At 42.1% G+C, this 18,355-nt stretch overlaps 1 non-coding gene and 1 pseudogene across 1 annotated transcript; both read left to right on the forward strand.

The window, feature by feature from the left end:
- The first annotated feature begins 204 nt into the window (after positions 1-204).
- Positions 205-276, forward strand: TRNAN-GUU (transfer RNA asparagine (anticodon GUU)). Its single transcript has one exon. It is a non-coding gene; the product is annotated as a tRNA-Asn (tRNA).
- A 9,599-nt stretch (positions 277-9,875) lies between these two features.
- On the forward strand, positions 9,876-17,319 carry LOC107277472 (uncharacterized; annotated as a pseudogene).
- Positions 17,320-18,355: the final 1,036 nt, after the last annotated feature.

Here is an 18,355-nt window from a genome sequence, read left to right on the forward strand (position 1 = left end):
ACGTTGAGTCTCAGTTACTCGAGAAAGACTTATTCATAGTGGAGATAGTCAACCTCCACGGGGGCTCCCCGGCCGGGGAGGCAAAGGGGATTGCTATCGTCACCCTTTCTCCCGGTGTATGTGAAAGAGAAAAAGTGACGAACTTTTTTTCTTTTCGGTCTGCGGGGTCCAAAGAACGAGAGTCAGCTTCCTTAAGTCCGTTCTTCCTCAGTAGCTCAGTGGTAGAGCGGTCGGCTGTTAACTGACTGGTCGTAGGTTCGAATCCTACTTGGGGAGATTTGATTCATTCAGAATTCGAATTGATAGTTATAGCTTTTCTGACTAGCGACCCCTGTTGTCCTTCTCTTTTTTTTTCTAAAGACGCAGCAGAATCGTCAAACGGGAAATCAAAAGTGGGAAGTTGATTGTAGGATTTCTATTCCTCACTCTCGTTAGACGGAGAGTAAGCGACTTCTATTAGCACCGGACCGTCGAGTCGAATTGATCGTGTCATGTGCAACGTCCATCAATGGTGGTTCATTAATGTCCATAGATTTAGACTCCTTCCCCCTCCCTTATATGCAAAAGATCGAGAGGGGCCCAAACCAAACCGAGAACGTAAACAGAATTCGACTCACTCTCGTATGGCTCGCCCTCGAGCCCTGGGCCCTATCGAACAAATAGAGGAAAGGACAGAAAGGGGAAAAAGTAAAGTCTAAGCGACATATGGCACGAAAAGGAAATCCAATTTCGGTAAGACTTGATCTGAATTGTAGTTCAGATCCAAGTCGGTTTAGTGAGGGCGACCGCGAAAGTCACCGAATGGGTTCGACGCCTGGTCCAGTTAGACAGGGATTCGTTCTCCGGTAGGGCTAAGACTCCTTCGTTGTCGAAAAATCACCCAAGCTGATGTGCGCACTCACGGTGGATGAAGTAGCACATGTCCGCCTGAATGTTGTGAATGGAAGTATCATCGAGCTGTTTTTCAGACTTGGGGAATTTTGGAAGCTGCATCAGATCATGACAGAATTAAGGAAATTAATTATTCACAACAATACAAGTTAGCGACTAATTTAACAAGTATTTACTTACCTCGTCGTAATTCGCACAATATTTCCCATTAACCCTTAGGAACTCACAACATTAATATCCGCATAATACTATTCCCACCGGTTGCTTGTGACACTTTCAACATCAAAATAATTATAAGGTATATTAGGTTATTAAATGGGAACACACAAGCATTTATGAAAATTAAGTAGTACTGTTTGGCATCCATATGTACTTATCGGCCACTTATTGCAGACGAATATGCGTTCTCTTGAGTTTTTGCGTTGTCCGCCTCGCTAGTAATACCTTTTAAATGCACTGTTTGCAGATATAATTAATTTACATTCGTCAGAGATTAAAACACGTCATGCTAATATCTTACTTACAGATCGTGAATTCTTAGAAATTCCTGATAGGTGTTGCTATCTTTGTCGAGGGAATCCAAGACGATGACTTCATTGTACTTTAGATAGAGAAGAAAGACTATCCAATGGTCACTGCAAACGAAATTGTTAATCGAGCCATGATTATATGTATATACTCTTAGTGCATATATATTACAACTTACTCAAAGGCATATGGGGCATAAACACACTACTTGTCCTGCGTAGATTCAAGCGCAATAGCTACGTACGTAGCGACATCGAGCACCTTTTCATGATGCCTTTGTGCTACGTAAGCTTTCCTCTATTCGGGAGTCATCGCCTTGATGTGTTCTGGTAGCTTCTTCTCGTCTAGCGTGTATGTGTGGTTCGGCTTACTTATCCTGCACGGGTTTAGGTAGGCGACAGGCTTTTTCATCGCTTCGGCTTCCACGTAATTCATCCTGCCAACAATGGATATCAAATGAGCTACGCATATAGGTGTAGTGATCTATTAACATGTTCAAGTGTAGCACTTACAGACACCAGATGGCAATCAAATTGGCGTCTAGCCTTTTCCTATGATAGAGGGAATGCATATCGGAGAAATGGACTTGGAGTAGACAAGGACCGCTCCAGAAGATGTTCTCCCCCACGGCATCTGTGAATGAATCGATGCCTTTCATGGTGCTTGCCCTAATGTACCAATCGTGCCACCTTGTTAGTTGCCACGGTCCTTCTCTTAGTTGCCAGTCGTAAATGAATGGTTTGCCATTCTCAAACTAGTGTGGCACGTCTGGGGAATTGATATAGTTGAGATAGTCATCAAAGGTCTGCTTGAACCCTTTTAATTTTCAGATATCAAATTCGGTATTTACGATATCTTTGTCCCTTCCTCGGAATGCTGTTACCATATAATGTTTCTTGGACGCACTTTTTGCTTTGTGCTTGTGCGTCCTTACCATCACTGGCACATCGGCACCCTTAGGTTCCTCTGGTTGCGATGGCTCTGGTTGCGATTGCTCTGGTTGGTCGGGCATTGGTTGCTCAGGCACCGCTTCTATTTCACCCGCCACTAGCTTTGTAGGCTCTGCTTGTACAGGCTGTGATGGTTGTGCGGGAGACATTTCCCGTATTGCTAGCTGTGATTGTTTCTTTGCAAGCACCAATTGTTCTTTTGCATCCTTTTTAGTCCGAGCTGATGCAACGGGAGGCTCTGGTCTAGGAGGTGATGCAACTGGTGGCTCTGGTCCTAGAGGTGATGCAACTGGTGGCTCTGGTCTAGGGGGTGAAGTAATAGGACTATCCCTCGGACTGGCTACGACTGGTGGACGCGACTGTGACACCGGTATCCTTGGTGGACGATCAATTCCATCCGTTGACCCTAGTTCAATATCATTCTTGTGCCATAGTATGAATTGGTCGACGGCATCTCCAAGGTACACAATCTGCTCAGTAGTTGGAAAGTCGAGCTCGTGTATCCGGTAAGCCTCAATGACCGTCCGGACCTCTACCTTGACGTAGTCATCCGGAATGTCTTGGCAATGAAACCTGTGGCCTGGTATGAACCTCCCAGTTGCAACGAGTATTTTCTTTCCCGCCCTGCCGACCGGAATCAAGAGCTTGCATAGAGTATCCTCCGTTACATCATCGAAAGGATAGCTCAGCTCAGGCTCTAAAACAGCAGCACCGTGCATCATTTTCTAACTCCAATATATATTGCATTCGTCACAAGCTGCTGCCCTAGCCTAAGAGTCAATCTCTTCCTTGTAGCGATCACGCTTCTTGTAGGTATGAGCATCCTGTTTGAATCCATCCTTCCAGCTAGTCTTTGAGGAAACTCCCCATACACGGCCAGAGTGCTCCGGTTTGCCGAAGGCATAGGTTAGCTCGTCCCGATCTCTATCTGGCACGAACGTCCCGGCCTATTGCTGCGTGACGATGTTCTTCATCTTGACAGCTACCTCCCGGAGCTTCTGATCCTTGAATACTACATCCCCCTTAGGGGTGAAGGCCGGTGTTCTTGCACGCACCCAGTTCCTGCTTCGTGGGTTGTGATTTTTCATAGGAACCGGTTTCCCAGCCTTCTCCATCTCTTCATCTTGTTTTGCCCATTTCTTCACTGCTTACCGGTAACCGGTCGATCCCAAATGATGTGGATATTCATTCCTTCTTGCTAGCTCAGCCATCTTCTGGCTCTTCTCCTTTTCTTCCGCCGATGTCTTAAGGGCAACAAACTCATCCCACTGGGCCTGTGTTATCCTTCCGTAGTCCTTAAACGGCGTGAGTCCCTTCTGGACATATTTCTTATTCAGGTCTGTTTTCTAGTTTCACCACAGCTTCCCCATTGTCTTCAACGCATAATCCTTGGCTTTATTGTCGTCTGTCCCCTCTGGATATTCAAACTTGCTTTGCAGCAACGTCCAACAGCTGTTCTTTCTACTCTCTGGAACTTTCTTTCAATCCTTCCATGTGATCTCCATGATATCCCAGACCACCGCCCCACATTGGTTGCTATACTTCGAACATGAGTCTTCCGGTGACAGGGGTTCCCCTGTCTCACTCATCCGCGTCAGCACGCTTACTTCCTTCAACAACATGTTCTTCCCTCGCTCGCCCCTCCTTTTCTTAGGTTTGCTTGAAGCTGTTGTGTGCACGACAGTTGTAGCTTCAGCTTCAGGTTCAGTTGCGGCTTGGGCTTTCCTTTTGGAGCGACGTGGAGCATTCAACTATTGTTTGCAAGTCAAGTGACTTTAATTAAAATCCATAGTTCGCAGTTAATATGATTGGAACTAAACAAATATTATATGCTACGTACCACCGGTTCGGGGGGAACGTAGTCGGAGTCAACTTCATTGTCGCTACTGCCCTTTCTCTTCTTTGTAGGAGAAGGATGGGGGTCACTCGGCGAGTGATACGATCCACTGCTTGATTCACTTGAGCTAGACGACGAAGATTCCTCCGCGATTACTTGCGTGCAAATATCTTCCTCCATGACTAGCTGAGTTTCCTTGCCCTTGTCACCCGTGGGTTGCTCTTGGGTGGGTTTGTCCATTGATATCGCTTGAAGGTGAATTCATGTTAGTTGCGAAATGTAATTATTTTCTTATTGTAAATCCGAAAAGAAGGCAAAATTTAGATACTAATTTTGTACTACAACTATAAATATTGTTACCAATCAATGAGATTGGTAACGACATCAATATTACAATCCACCAACGCTGACCATTTCAAACTACCTAATTAAGTTCCTTAATTATCAATGAATGACATAATACAAAATGCATGGAGAATTATGGTGTCTAGGTCGGTTCCGTCCATGGATTACACTGACCAATCCACCATAATTCCCCATGCATTTTGTATTCTGTGATGGTTTGATAACCTAGGAACTACATTAAATCTGCGGCCAATCTATCAATTCTTCCATTTGAACTAAATTTCAAACCCTAAACCTAATTAAGTTCCTTAATTATCAAAGAATGATAGAATACAAAATGCATGGAGAATTTTGGTGTCTAGGTTGGTTCCATCCATGGACTACACTGAACAATCCACCAAAATTCCCCATGCATTTTGTATTCTGTGATGGTTTGATAACCTCGGAACTACATTAAATCTGCGACCAATCTATTAATTATTCCATTTGAACTAAATTTCAAACCCTAAACCTAATTAAGTTCCTTAATTATCAAAGAATGACAGAATACAAAATGCATGGAGAATTTTGGTGTCTAGGTCAGTTCCATCCATGGACTACACTGATCAATCCACCAAAATTCCCCATGCATTTTGTATTCTGTGATGGTTTGATAACCTCGGAACTACATTTAATCTGCGGCCAATCTATCAATTCTTCCAATTGAACTAAATTTCAAACCCTAAACCTAATTAAGTTCCTTAATTATCAAAGAATTACAGAATACAAAATGCATGGAGAATTTTGGTGTCTAGGTCGGTTCTGTCCATGGACTACACTGACCAATCCACCAAAATTCCCCATGCATTTTGTATTCTGTGATGGTTTGATAACCTCGGAACTACATTAAATCTGTGGCCAATCTATCAATTCTTCCATTTGAACTAAATTTCAAACCCTAAACCTAATTAAGTTCCTTAATTATCAAAGAATGATAGAATACAAAATGCATGGAGAATTTTGGTGTCTAGGTCGGTTCCGTCCATGGACTACACTGACCAATCCACCAAAATTCCCTATGCATTTTGTATTCTGTAATGGTTTGATAACCTCGGAACTACATTAAATCTGTGGCCAATCTATCAATTCATCCATTTGAACTAAATTTCAAACCCTAAACCATATATATAGCCATACATCATTTCATTGCAAAACCATATATATAGCCATACATCACTGGATTTCAGAATTTAAATCACACTTGCAGCAATGTGAATTTATATGGAAAAAAGAGCACGATTATATATATGCAGTTTTAGTGCATCAGTCAAACAAAACAGCTAATAAAATATATACAAATTCATCCATCCATCATTGTCACGCATTATAATACATTAAAATTCATCGATACGTCCAACATGATATACATATATAATGAATTAGCATATAACACTTTTCCCTACACCTTCATTTCTCATGTATGGCTTCGGTGATTCACCAATTGATTCTTCGACGCGTAATATCTTGTTTCGAAAATCTGTGAATAGTGTCATGTTCTCGTATTGATTGTATGCCTCGACATCTTCGACATCATCAACTCCCAAAATCCTTTGTTTTCCCGAAATAACTATGTCTTTCTTCAAATGAGATGGGTCTGTCACATAGAAACTTGAGCGACCCGATCGGCAAGCACCCATGGGTCATCCTTGTGGCCTACGTTGTCAAAGTCAACTATTGTCAGCCCAAAGTTGTCCACAGACACGCCGGCTGGGTGTTTCACCCATTGGCACCGAAACAGTGGAATCTGCATATTTGGCCCGTAGTCTAGTTCGCAGATTTCTTCTATGAATCCATAGTATGTGCTCTTTTGCCCAGTTGTGTCGATTGCTTCTACTCGAACGCCACTGTTTTGGCATGCACTCATTTTGTCTTTCGCTTTTGTGTAAAACGTGTATCCATTTAGATCATATGCTTGCCACGAGGTATACACACTTGATGGCCCATCAGCCAGCATTTTGATTGTTCTTTTTTCCATGGTATGGCCATCTGGTAGATCGAGGTTCTTGAACCATTCAGTAAAGTGATGCTTGTGTTTCTTCATGATCCATGCATTAGATCGCCCCACATTTGTTGCTTGTAATTCATGCAGGTGTTGCTCTATGTACGGCTCCACTATTGCGAGTTGCTGCAGCACAGTGAAATGAGCATCTTTCACTTTTTTGTAGTCATTGTCGTGGATTATTTTCTTCCCTTTTGTTCCTTTCCCAGATAATCTACCTTCATGTCGAGATACCGGTAAACCAATTGCTTTCCCATCTTTTTGGTAATCAATGCAACACTCAACGACCTCCTCGGTTGTGTATCCCTCTATCATGGATCCCTCTGGGTAGGCGCGGTTCCGTACGTAACCTTTTAGAATGGACATGTATCGTTCGAAAGGCCACATCTGATGCAGGTACAGGGGCCCAAGTGCAATTATCTGAGGCACGATATGAACTATGAGGTGTTGCATCATATCCAAAAATGATGGAGGGAAACACATCTCAAGCTCGCACACTGTCTGTATAGTGAAAGCCTGGAGAGGACATAACTCTTTAGGATCAATTACTTTCTGAGATATGGAATTGAAGAAATAACACAGCTTAGTGATGACCAGCTTTACGTGAACTGGTTCGACTGCTCTAGTTGCAATGGCAAGGAATACTGTGAGCATTACATGACAGTTATGAGAATTGTAGCCTGAAAGCGACAGATCCTTCATCGACACTAGTCGCTTAATGTTTGAGGAGAAGGCAGTAGGCACTCTCACCCCATGTAGGGATTTGCACAATGCAATTTTGTCCTCTCTTGTCAAGGTGTAGCAAGCAGGCGGAAGGTACTCTTTCCTTATTTGCATATCCACGAGGTCCTTACGTGATTTCAGCCTATCCTTGGTCTTAGTTGGTATGTCCAGTATAGTCCCAATGGTGCTATCGAAGACATTTTTCTCTAGGTGCATGACATCGATAGAATGGCGTATGTCTAAATCTTTCCAGTACGGAAGGTACTTAAAGAAAATGGAGTGCTTCTTGAATGGCACGCTAGGGCTTGTTGGCACTTCGGCATTATTTCTCTTCCGCTTATTTGTTTCCTTCTTTTTTACCTTCCCAAAAACAACCTTCAGGTTTTTGGTCATTCTGAACACTTTATCACCCTTCCATGGTTCTGGTGCATCACCTTCCTCAACAGTACCATCGAAATATTCTGCTTAGGAGCGGTACGAGTGATTCTTTCTCAAGAAATGCTAGTGCCGCATGTACACTAGCTTCTTCGATCCCTTAAGATACCTGTACATGGTACCATCCACACAAATAACGCAACCCGTCTTTCCCTTGATTTGTCCCAATAGGGAAAACAGTGTAGGCAAGTCGTTGACGGTGACAATGATAATTACATGTAGCGTGAAGTACTCCCACAGGAATTCGTCCCAAACTCGGATCCCGTGTTCCCACAAATCGCGCATATCCTCCAACAAAGGCTCCAGAAACACATCCATGTCATTGCCAGGTTGTCGTGGTCCCTGTACAAGGATGGTCAACAAGATATACTTCCTTTTCGGACACAGCCACGTTGGGAGGTTGTTGTTGAGATTATAGACATATAATGATTTAATCTATTCCATAAATAAATCATGACATTACAGATGAAAACTAGCATGAACGCATCATTAGATCTATACATGTAAACTACACAGTATAACATGAACAGATCAAATATGCGCAACATATTGAACACGTACCGAGGTGACGGAAAGATCGGTTGCTTGGTCGAAACTTTTCGCAGGTGTCTACGAAGACACGAAACACGCGAGCGAAGAGGAAGGCGAGCCGTCGTGAACAAAACAGGGAGCAGTCGCGCGAAGCGCTTCCCAAAAACCTTATTGCCGCCTTCTCCCGGTGCAGGACGTCGAAGGCAGAGGTTCCGGAGACATGCTCTCCCGATCGTCGGTGCACGCCGGCGAGCGGGATGGAGTAGTCTACGAGCGACGGCGCAGTACAGAGTAGGAGGCAAACCCTAGATTGATTTCGCCAGTGTTGCGTGAAGACGGCGGGTCGGTTTATATAGAGAAGGGTCGCTTGATCAGGGCGCCCGCACGATCTCTACTGCGCATAACCGAACCAGATAAGTCGCGCGTAACTTATCCGGACTCCACGCCGTTTGCACGCACCGGATTTTTCGGAACGTTTCCAAAACAAAAACGAATCCGAATTTGCAGCAAAACAAAACTGCAAAAGGAGGCTGCATCTGCGCAAGGGTGAGGAGCCAATTTTTCGGACCATTCGACGCGTACGTCGTGCACGCGCGCCGCCTGCCCGGCCCGGCCAGGCGAGGCGAGCGAGCGCGCGTGTGTTTCCCCTCTTCTCTCCACCACACATGCTTCAAGTGGCTAGGAGGACATCCTCCCTTTTAAGGAGGTCCCCCTCTCCTAGAATAAGCAAGGTGGTACTAAACTCCACATGCATGCCATCCCATGAGGTGGGCTTTTGTGATTTTCCAAAGAATTAATCTTCGAGTGGGCTAAGGCCCATTCATTAATTCCAACAGTTGTACATGGTTAGGAGTACTGGCCACGTGCTGTGTGAGCTGCTCAAGTCACCGAATGGATTCATTCCATCGGTGCTCAATGCAAACCTTACGTTTCTTGGGTCCTCTGCAAACTTATGATACTTTCTGTCAAATTCCTTCCACTGTCTTGCATCTGCAGGATGTCGAATCATCCCATCCTTTTTTCGCTTTTCGTGATGCCAGCGCATCAATTCGGCATCCCTCGGGTTTGAGAACAAACGCTTCAAACGATCTTTCACCGGAAGGTACTGTATGACAAGCTGGGGAATCTTCTTTTTGTTACTGTCTTTGCATGGATCAGACTCTTCTACATCGTCAAGGGCAACATCCAGACCCTCGGACTGGCTACGGCTTGTTTTGTATCGACTACTCTTGCATGTTGGGCATCTGTCCAAATCCTCGTACTCTTTACGGAATAGGATACAGTGGTTAACACACGCGTGTATCTTTCGCACACCCAGTGACAAAGGGCATATAAGCTTCTTCGCTTCATATGTGCTTGTTGGCAGGGAGTTGGGTTGCGGAAAAAGTTTCTTCAACAAAACCAACAAGTCGTTAAAACTACTGTCGGACCAACCATTTCTGGCCTTCAATCTCATAAGCTCAAGCACCGTCCACAACAATGTGAAATCCTTCTCACAGCCCTTTGCCTCATCGTACAAAAGATCATTCGCTGCCTTTTTCAATGCATCAAAGTTATCCAACCCACGAGCGGACCCAGCAACAACCTCAGGTTTAGCATGACGCAACATCTCTTCCAAATCTGCAAAATTACCATTATCTACGCTGACATTACCATCATCGGCATCATCAACTGTATTGTGCTGACCATTGCCACCAACAACAACATCATCATCATCAACGGGTTCTACTGCATACACTTCCTCTTCTTCTTCAGCTACTACAATGACATCCTCGTCCCAGCTCAACACTTCGTCGCGTACTGTAGCCTGGTTCGTAACCTGCTTGCTTGGGATCTCTCCATGATGTGACCAGTTTGTGTAGCGTTCAACAAATCCATGCGTCACCAAGTGTTGCTCGATTACAGATGGATCGTTCCAACTTTTCTGATTTTTGCAGTGCACGCATGGACATCTAATATCTTTGGTCTTCTTAGATGCAGCATTCTTCTTAGCTGCTTTCATGAATATGTCAACTCCTTCAATGTACGACGCACGATATCTCTCTTTATTCATCCATGCCCTGTCCGCCATCTATGCATTAATTAATTAATTGCGGAAAAATAATACAACTTTAGTTAGTTTAAATATTTTGAACAAGATAATTAAAGCTAGCCAAAAATCTGCATATATAAAACATACATCCCTCGGACGAATTACCAAACTACCCTTCTTTCTCTTCTTCTCTTCCTAGCTAGCTCATTCTTCTGCAGTTAACTAATATATAAATCTACTAAAAATAAGCCTATCGAAAACTAGATATATATATATGGAACATCGATCATGCACAATATTTCTTGCAAAGTTTGCCATTTTGAGCTCCAAATAACAAATAAAAAATGTTTTTCTTCCTCCATGTCAAGTATTTTTTGCGATGAAAAATCTCAACATACAACCAATAAAAATGAAAAAAAAAGTTGACAAAAAGAGTAGGACAAAGTATAACTAACCTCTGGTACAATAAATCTTTCAAAAGATTCAAGATCAAAACCTTCCCCCCTATGTATGTGTTCTTAAGAGAGAGAAAATCGTGCTTCTAATGGTGCTCGAGGTTACTGTAGTTGGTTCATATAGTTCAGCGCATTTTCCCTGGCGGTCGTCATATGTCGGTTCGTTTGAACCGCCATTGAAAATGATTTGAGGTGGCGGAGGGTTAAGGACGCCGCCAGCGAAGATGTAGGTATCTTCGCTTGTGGTCCACGTCACCACACCGCCAGCGAAGATATGGTATCTTCGCTGGCATTAAGTTAAGAGGGCCGCTAGCGAAGACACCTACATCTTCGCTGGCGGGCCGCATCCCCTTACCGCCAGCAAAGATACAATACCTTCACTGGCATGAGCTTAAGAGAGCCGCCAGAGAAGATATCCAATCTTCGCTGGCGGCCTTCTTAAGTAGACCGCTAGCGAAGATGTGTTTCCGCTGGCGGCCCTTGACCCCCACCCCCACGATTTTCTGCGCTGGCGGTTTTCCCACATGGCCGCCATGAAAAATATTTTCCAAACGTCATGAAAAATCGATTGTCTAGTAGTGGTCACCACCTACTTAGCTATATTCTCGTAAGAGAATGATCAACAAATGAAACCCAATTCAAATTGAGGTTTCTTTTGTCAAAAACTTGCTCCAACACTATGTTTAGAGATGTATCTGAAAATTGGAATCCCCTTCTCCTTCTTTCTTCTTTCTTGCTCTGTGCAAATCGGGAGACACTCTCGCTCCCAATTTCCACACGCCAAAAGAATAGGGAGACATGTTGAGAGAGATCACACGCGGGGATGGAATGGGTGGAGCGATTTTTGTTACCGTACGATAGTTAGGGGTGTATCCACTTTTTATTATTGGGAGTTAATTTAAGATATTTGTTGGAGATAAAAATTATTTACACCTTAAAATTAAATTAGAAATTCCAAAAACAAAATTTTAGAGATAACTTTTTTTTATCAATTGGGCATGTTCTAACATAATCCACTCAATATATAAAATCTCCTGTAAGTGTAGTATTATACTCCCTCCGTCCCAAAATATAAGGGCGGTTTTTAGCTAATGGGATAGGGAAATGAATTCCCACGCACCAAAAGACATCTTTAAATCCTACCCATTCATTTTTCCTCTTCCATTTAATCCCAACCCTTCATTCATTTCTCAATCCCAATCCCACCCCCATTTCCCATTAATAAACACACCCAAGGTATTTTGGAGGGATGTAAAGGATCAAATCCCTTCAAAATCTCTTAAATTATGGGACGGATGGAGTACTACAGTAGGAGGTACTTGCTGCCTAAACAACATTAGCACAATCCCGACAGGTGGGCTCAATCTAATCAGACAAACAAAATTATGAAATCATCAGCTACTGTTGCAGTTTCTCACCAACTATAAATACTTGGGGCCCTTGAATAGTAAGAATGAAAAAAAAACGTAGGAATAGGAAAAGACTGGATTCTAACAGGAATAGAAGTGTAAAACAGATGATTTCAAAACACAAGAAAAACATAGAAATGATCGTTTGATTGGACCGTAGGAAAAACACAAAAATCGGATAACAGAGATAGCCTCAAAGGAAATTTTCTAAGAGCTTTAATCTCTTGCTAAGTTTTCTCCAAAATCTCTACAGGATTATCTATTTCATAAAAATTATGTCATTGTAACAAGAGGAAAAAAATACTAACAAGTAGTAAGAGTTTATTTCTCATCTCCCTACTAACAAGCTAGTACTAAATCCATCTTGTCAAATCAGATAAAAACAATCTGTTCATCTCATTTACAGTGTTTTCATCTACATCAGGTCTTGAGATCCCGTGTCAAAACGGAGCCTCAGTTCACTATTGATCGGTTCAACTTTTGCCTACCACATAGGCCCTATATTTATTCCATTGCATTGGGAGCTGTGGCCCTAATTATCTATTTTACAGGCGAGCAATGTAAGAGGGAGGAAATTGACTTTTTCCAGTCCAAACAAAGGAGAACATTAAAATGTTCAATTATATGACATTTTAAATTGCTAAATTTTTAATGAGAATAAATTACCCTGTGGGTATACCAACTTGACAATATGCCGTGTTCAATTTTATCAACTTATATCTAAGCATATGGATACAACTTAGGTGCATAGTATAGTAACTAGAAATTGAGCATAAGGCCTTATGCTCAATTTCTAGTTACTATACTATGCACCTAAGGAGCTGTTTGGTTGGGCCGTTTTTGGCCCGTATCAGATCCCACCGTGAATAGATTGCATTACACATGTTTGTTTCAGATGGATCGTAATCGGATAGCCCGCAAACGAATTCCGGCCCAATACAAAGCTGATTACACTCCTAGGCGGGCGGAAAACGATACCGATACGGAGCGTAACCTAACTCTCCTCACGCGCCTCGTCCAGATCGAGCGCCGCCGCAGCTTCTCCTCCACATCGCGCGCGTCGCCATCGCTGCCCCCTCTCCCTGTGCGCATCGCCGGCGCCTCCTCCTCACCCTGTTCGCATCGCCGGCGCAGCCCCCTCGCCCCGCGCGTGTCCCCGCGCCTCCCCATCGTCCCGCGTGTCGCCGGCGCCGTCCCCTCACCCCCCGCGCATCGCCGACGCCGCCGTCTTGCGCTCCTCCACCACCGCCGTCTTCCGATGTGGATCTTGACCGGAAGAACTCCGGGAACAAGGGCGAGGCTGTGAAGCAGGGGGCTGGTGCCATCAACCACATCGGACTTCCGTCGTTGCTGTCATCTATCAATCACCTCGCCGGTGAGAACCCTCCCCCTACTGAAACCACCTCTCTTTATAAATTGTGAATGCTGATGAGTGATGATCCTGTGATAATCTTTTCATTAACAAATCATGAAGTAGCTTATACTAGTGAATCTCATGTATTCATCCTGCCTCATACATGTTTTCTTCATAAGTTCACATGGTTATGTAGAATATATTTTCCCAGATTGCAGGAAAGTTGAATATTAGTGAATATTTTTTTTGAGTGTAGGGAAGTTTGACCAACTCATTTTTACTATCTAGATTTTTAGAATTTTGATTTCTTTTACTGCCAGGTGATATATCATTTTCCACAATGTAAGATTGGAAAAAAAGTTTTGTGTAAAACAACAGATACATGTAAATATCCCTGAATGGATGCTTGATATTGTGTTCTAGCAAATCACTTAGGTTTAGCAATAAAAAAAATATGTACTGTGTTTATTTTAGTGGTAGCTTGATGTATTATGCGTGCTAGCAGGATATATTCTGGACATGGTTAATGCTTTTGTTTTATATATTTGTAGAGTGCTATGGCTCGCCTTCCCTTAAGTACCAAAACGCAGAGAAGAAATTTAGGGCTTAGAAATATGATGATTGCTGTCATACTTATGTATTATCATGTTGTTGTACTGTTTTTAATTTCATATAAGAGAAAATGTTGGAAAATAGAGAGGAGGATCAGAACTAGAGAACTTAGGAGTGAAAGACTATTCCAGCTTATTCGTGAGAGTGATATTGCTTGTATAAGCGAGCTCCGAATGGACAGGAGGACATTTCACATTCTATGTGACATGCTTAGAGACGTCGGAGGTATTGAGGATACAAGAAATATGCCGTTGGAGGAATCAGTAGCTTCATTCTTATATATACTATCTCACCATTTAAAGAATAGAACAATAGGAAAGTTTTTTTACCGAAGTGGAGAGACTGTGAGTAGGCATTTCAATTTATGCCTACTTGCTGTTCTGAGGCTTCATCAACTTCTACTTAAGAAGCCAGAACCTATACCTGAGGACACCACCGACGATAGATGGAAATATTTCAAGGTAACCCATTCTAAAAAATAAATCACATTTCCTTTAAAAAAAATCACATCTCAGCACTATTAATTGTACCATATTTTATTGATGTGGTGTTCTGGATTGTAGAATTGCCTAGGTGCATTGGATGGTACACACATAAAAGTAACTGTCCCAACTAGGATAAAAGGAAGATATAGGTCAAGAAAAGGAGACATTGTTACAAATGTATTAGGTGTTTGTGCACCCGATATGCAGTTCATTTACTTACTACCTGGTTGGTAGGGTTCTGCACATGATGGTCGTGTCCTTCGTGATGCAATTCACAGGCCGGACGGGCTTCGTGTCCCTCAAGGCGAGTCTTTTTCCAATCAATTTATTTTGAAGTTTGACACTCCACAGCCTGAATTGTACTGACATTTCTTTTTTAAAATTTTAAAGGTTGCTATTACCTTGTGGATGCTGGTTATACAAACGCAGATGGTTTTTTAGCCCCTTACCGAGGCCAAAGATATCATTTAGGCCGTTTCACAGCACGTAACCCACCACGTAGTGCAGAGGAGTACTTTAACATGAGGCATGCAAGTGCTAGAAATATTGTAGAGAGGTCTTTTGGAAGACTAAAGGGTCGTTGGGCGATTTTGAGGTCCCCATCATATTTTCCTATCAAAACTCAGTGTCGAATTATAATGGCATGTGCTTTATTGCACAACTTAATTTTGCAAAAGATGTCTAGTGATCCATTTGAGGATGAGGACGAGGATGAGGATGAGGACGAGATACCATTGGATATACTTGAGGGAGAACTCGCCGAACCTGAGTTTATCTCAGCTATTTCGACATCTGATGATTGGACAAATTTTCGCAACACTCTTGCTCATGGGATGTATAATAGCTATAGGGCTCATTGAGGTTTGTGTTTTAAATGGAATTTCTAATTGTTTGCAAATCAGAAATAAAAAAATGTTGGTACAATTATGGATGCTTACTGATGTTAGTTTTCTGTTGAATTTCTAATATTGCAGTTATGGAGCATCTTGGAAGCTCAAGCATTGTGCGTGGGAGAGGCAAGAACAAGAGGATTTGGATGTACTTTGAGGATGAGGAGCTGATCAAGGCATTGTTCGAGATTGCTTTGGATCCAAGCTGAAAATCAGAAGGGGGTTTCAAAAATGGATACTGCCAAGTTCTAGAGAACGTGCTTGCTAAGAAGTTGCCAAGTTCTGGCCTTACTGCTGTTCCGCACATAGAGTCGAGAGTAAGACACTTTAGGACCAAGTTTGGCGCAATTGAAGTGATGCTAACCAAAAGTGGCTTTTCTTGGGATGACAATAGAAAGATGATACAATGTGAGAAACAACAAAACGATGATCATTGCAGGGTAAGTCATCAAACTAACTATGGAGTAGAAAATTTATTTATTGATTCATGAGTGCATTGAATTGAAATATGTGAAACTACTGTAAGATATTTTATGAAATTTTGTTCCAAATAAGCGGCTATGTAAAATTCCTCTGAAATGTTTGCAAAGACAACATTATGGTTTTCTAGTAGTATGCTTTCTCATACATATGTTCTCTTGTGTTTTTCATGCAATTGTAGCTGCATAGGTCTCTCTTTTGCTTGCTGAACCATGACCTTAATTTTGTGTCATTCTTTGTATTTTACAGAAAAACAATGAGGCAAAGGGTCTATATGGTGTAGCATTCCCTCACTATGATACACTAGCTGCAATTTATGGTAAACACATTGCTACTGGAGAAGGTGCAGAGGGTCTTGGTGAGGCTGTTGCTAATATGGAGAAAGAAATTGTTCAAGATATTCAAGATGAAGAAGATGAGGAGGATGAAGAGAGAGTGTCTAGAGAAATGCCTCGGCGGAGCATCGATTCAGCTGCAGCTCGACGGAGCATCGATTCAGCCACACCTCGACAGAGCATCGATTCAACTGCTTCAAGCTCTAAGAAGAGGAAGAAAGACAGCAACAAACTGAAAAATACCTTGTCAAGTGACCCTTTTATGGATGTCTTTGCCAATGTTCAAGGTGATCTGAGGGATGTTACAAAGCATGTGGGAGCAATGGTGGCATCTATGCAACGTGAAGCTGAGATCCAAGAGAAGGCAATGGCTGAGGAGGACCCACTACAAAAAATTCAGAACGAAGCTATTCTTGAGTGTCAAAAGCTTGGATTGACTGGTACTGAAGTTGTCAATGCTGCAGCTGCTTTTGTAAAAGTGCCGGCTCAAATGAGTATGCTTCTCGCTCTTCCGGAGTCTCTCAGGAGGGAGTACGTACTGAAAATACTTGCTGGTAATTCACTTGATCAATCTTGTAGTGTTGCAAATGCAACTGGAAACATATCACTTTATTTTGTGATCATTAATTGTAAGCATATTGCTCTTTACCACTTAGCATTTCATATATGCATTCATATTATTTGCCTTGCACTAGTATAATGCATCAATGGACCCAGCTGTCCATCTCAATGCCATAGTAATATTATATTCACTTCTAACTGGAGTATGTGCTTGGTCTCTTGCTTACTTGCTTACACCTAACTGGGAGTTTTTGTACTCCTAAAGTTAAAAAATGCTACCTTTTTTCTGAATATCATATATGGCTTGTCTGTGCAAGAATATTCTTAATTTGGTATGATGCTGAGCACTATATATTTTCTTTCACCTAATGTTTCTTTCACTAATTTCTGAATTTTTTTTGTTATCAGATGAGGCAAAGAAAAATTGATGTACTGATGTGCTGGCTGTCAAGCATGATCTACAAGATGTTCATTATCTGTTTTTGAATTATTAGAATTCCATATAAGCATAGGCCTTGGGGATTGGAGACTACCTATGTCCTAAGGATGTTTAGTTTCAGTACTTCAGCTTTATTTGCTTGAACCATGACAATCTACATATTCTGTGATCAAAGTACTGTCCTGTTTTTCAGACAGAAGTATTGCCCCTAGCTTATTGTTTACTAATCTGCAAAATGTCTTTTTGTCTTGAGTTCTCACTGTCAAAATTTGTATCCAAACATGAGGTGACAGTGTTTGGAATATTATGAACTATCTGCCAAAACTCTGCTCGTTGCATGTATAGGAAATTAACTCTCGAGTTATCTTTCAAACATTTGCATGTCAAAATTTATTGAGCTTCTTTATGTAGCTTTTGATGTCAGCTGCTGTTGATATAGTACTGGAGTGTGTCTGGTGCGAATGTTTCATAGCTTATGTCATATGCTTAATTGCGTACTTGTATAAGCATACTTGTATAATCAGTTATTTGATCAATGGTTGTCTGGAAGCAAGCAGTTCTTTGATTAGTGTAATCGGAGCAAATGATCTTCCCAAAGGCTTCTGTTTCAAATTTCGAATTGTGTCCTATTGATCAGCCTCCCGTTCCTTGGCTGCCATCCGCAACCAAACGCAGTAATGTAAATAAATGACGTTACCGCCTGCAACCAAACTAATCATGTAATCGGATAAATTGGTATCCGTTACGGCTGGAGGCAATACCATTAGCGTTTACGTTACCACATCCGAACCAAACACCACCTTATACGTATGGTACGTTTTTTATCAATTGAGGTGTCGCTTGTGAAATTTTTATCACATTGTTGATCACATTGGCAAGACTACCACATCAGTCGCATGAAACTTCGATCTCCGTGAATTTTCAAAGATACTTCCCTTAATCTTTTGGGAGTTCATTTGTTTTCTCCTGATTGTCATAAAATAAATTTATTTTCAAGTAATTATTGCATCCGGGTTTATAAAAAT

Source organism: Oryza sativa, chromosome 1, assembly GCF_034140825.1.
Source record: "Oryza sativa Japonica Group chromosome 1, ASM3414082v1".
Lineage (NCBI taxonomy): Eukaryota > Viridiplantae > Streptophyta > Magnoliopsida > Poales > Poaceae > Oryza > Oryza sativa.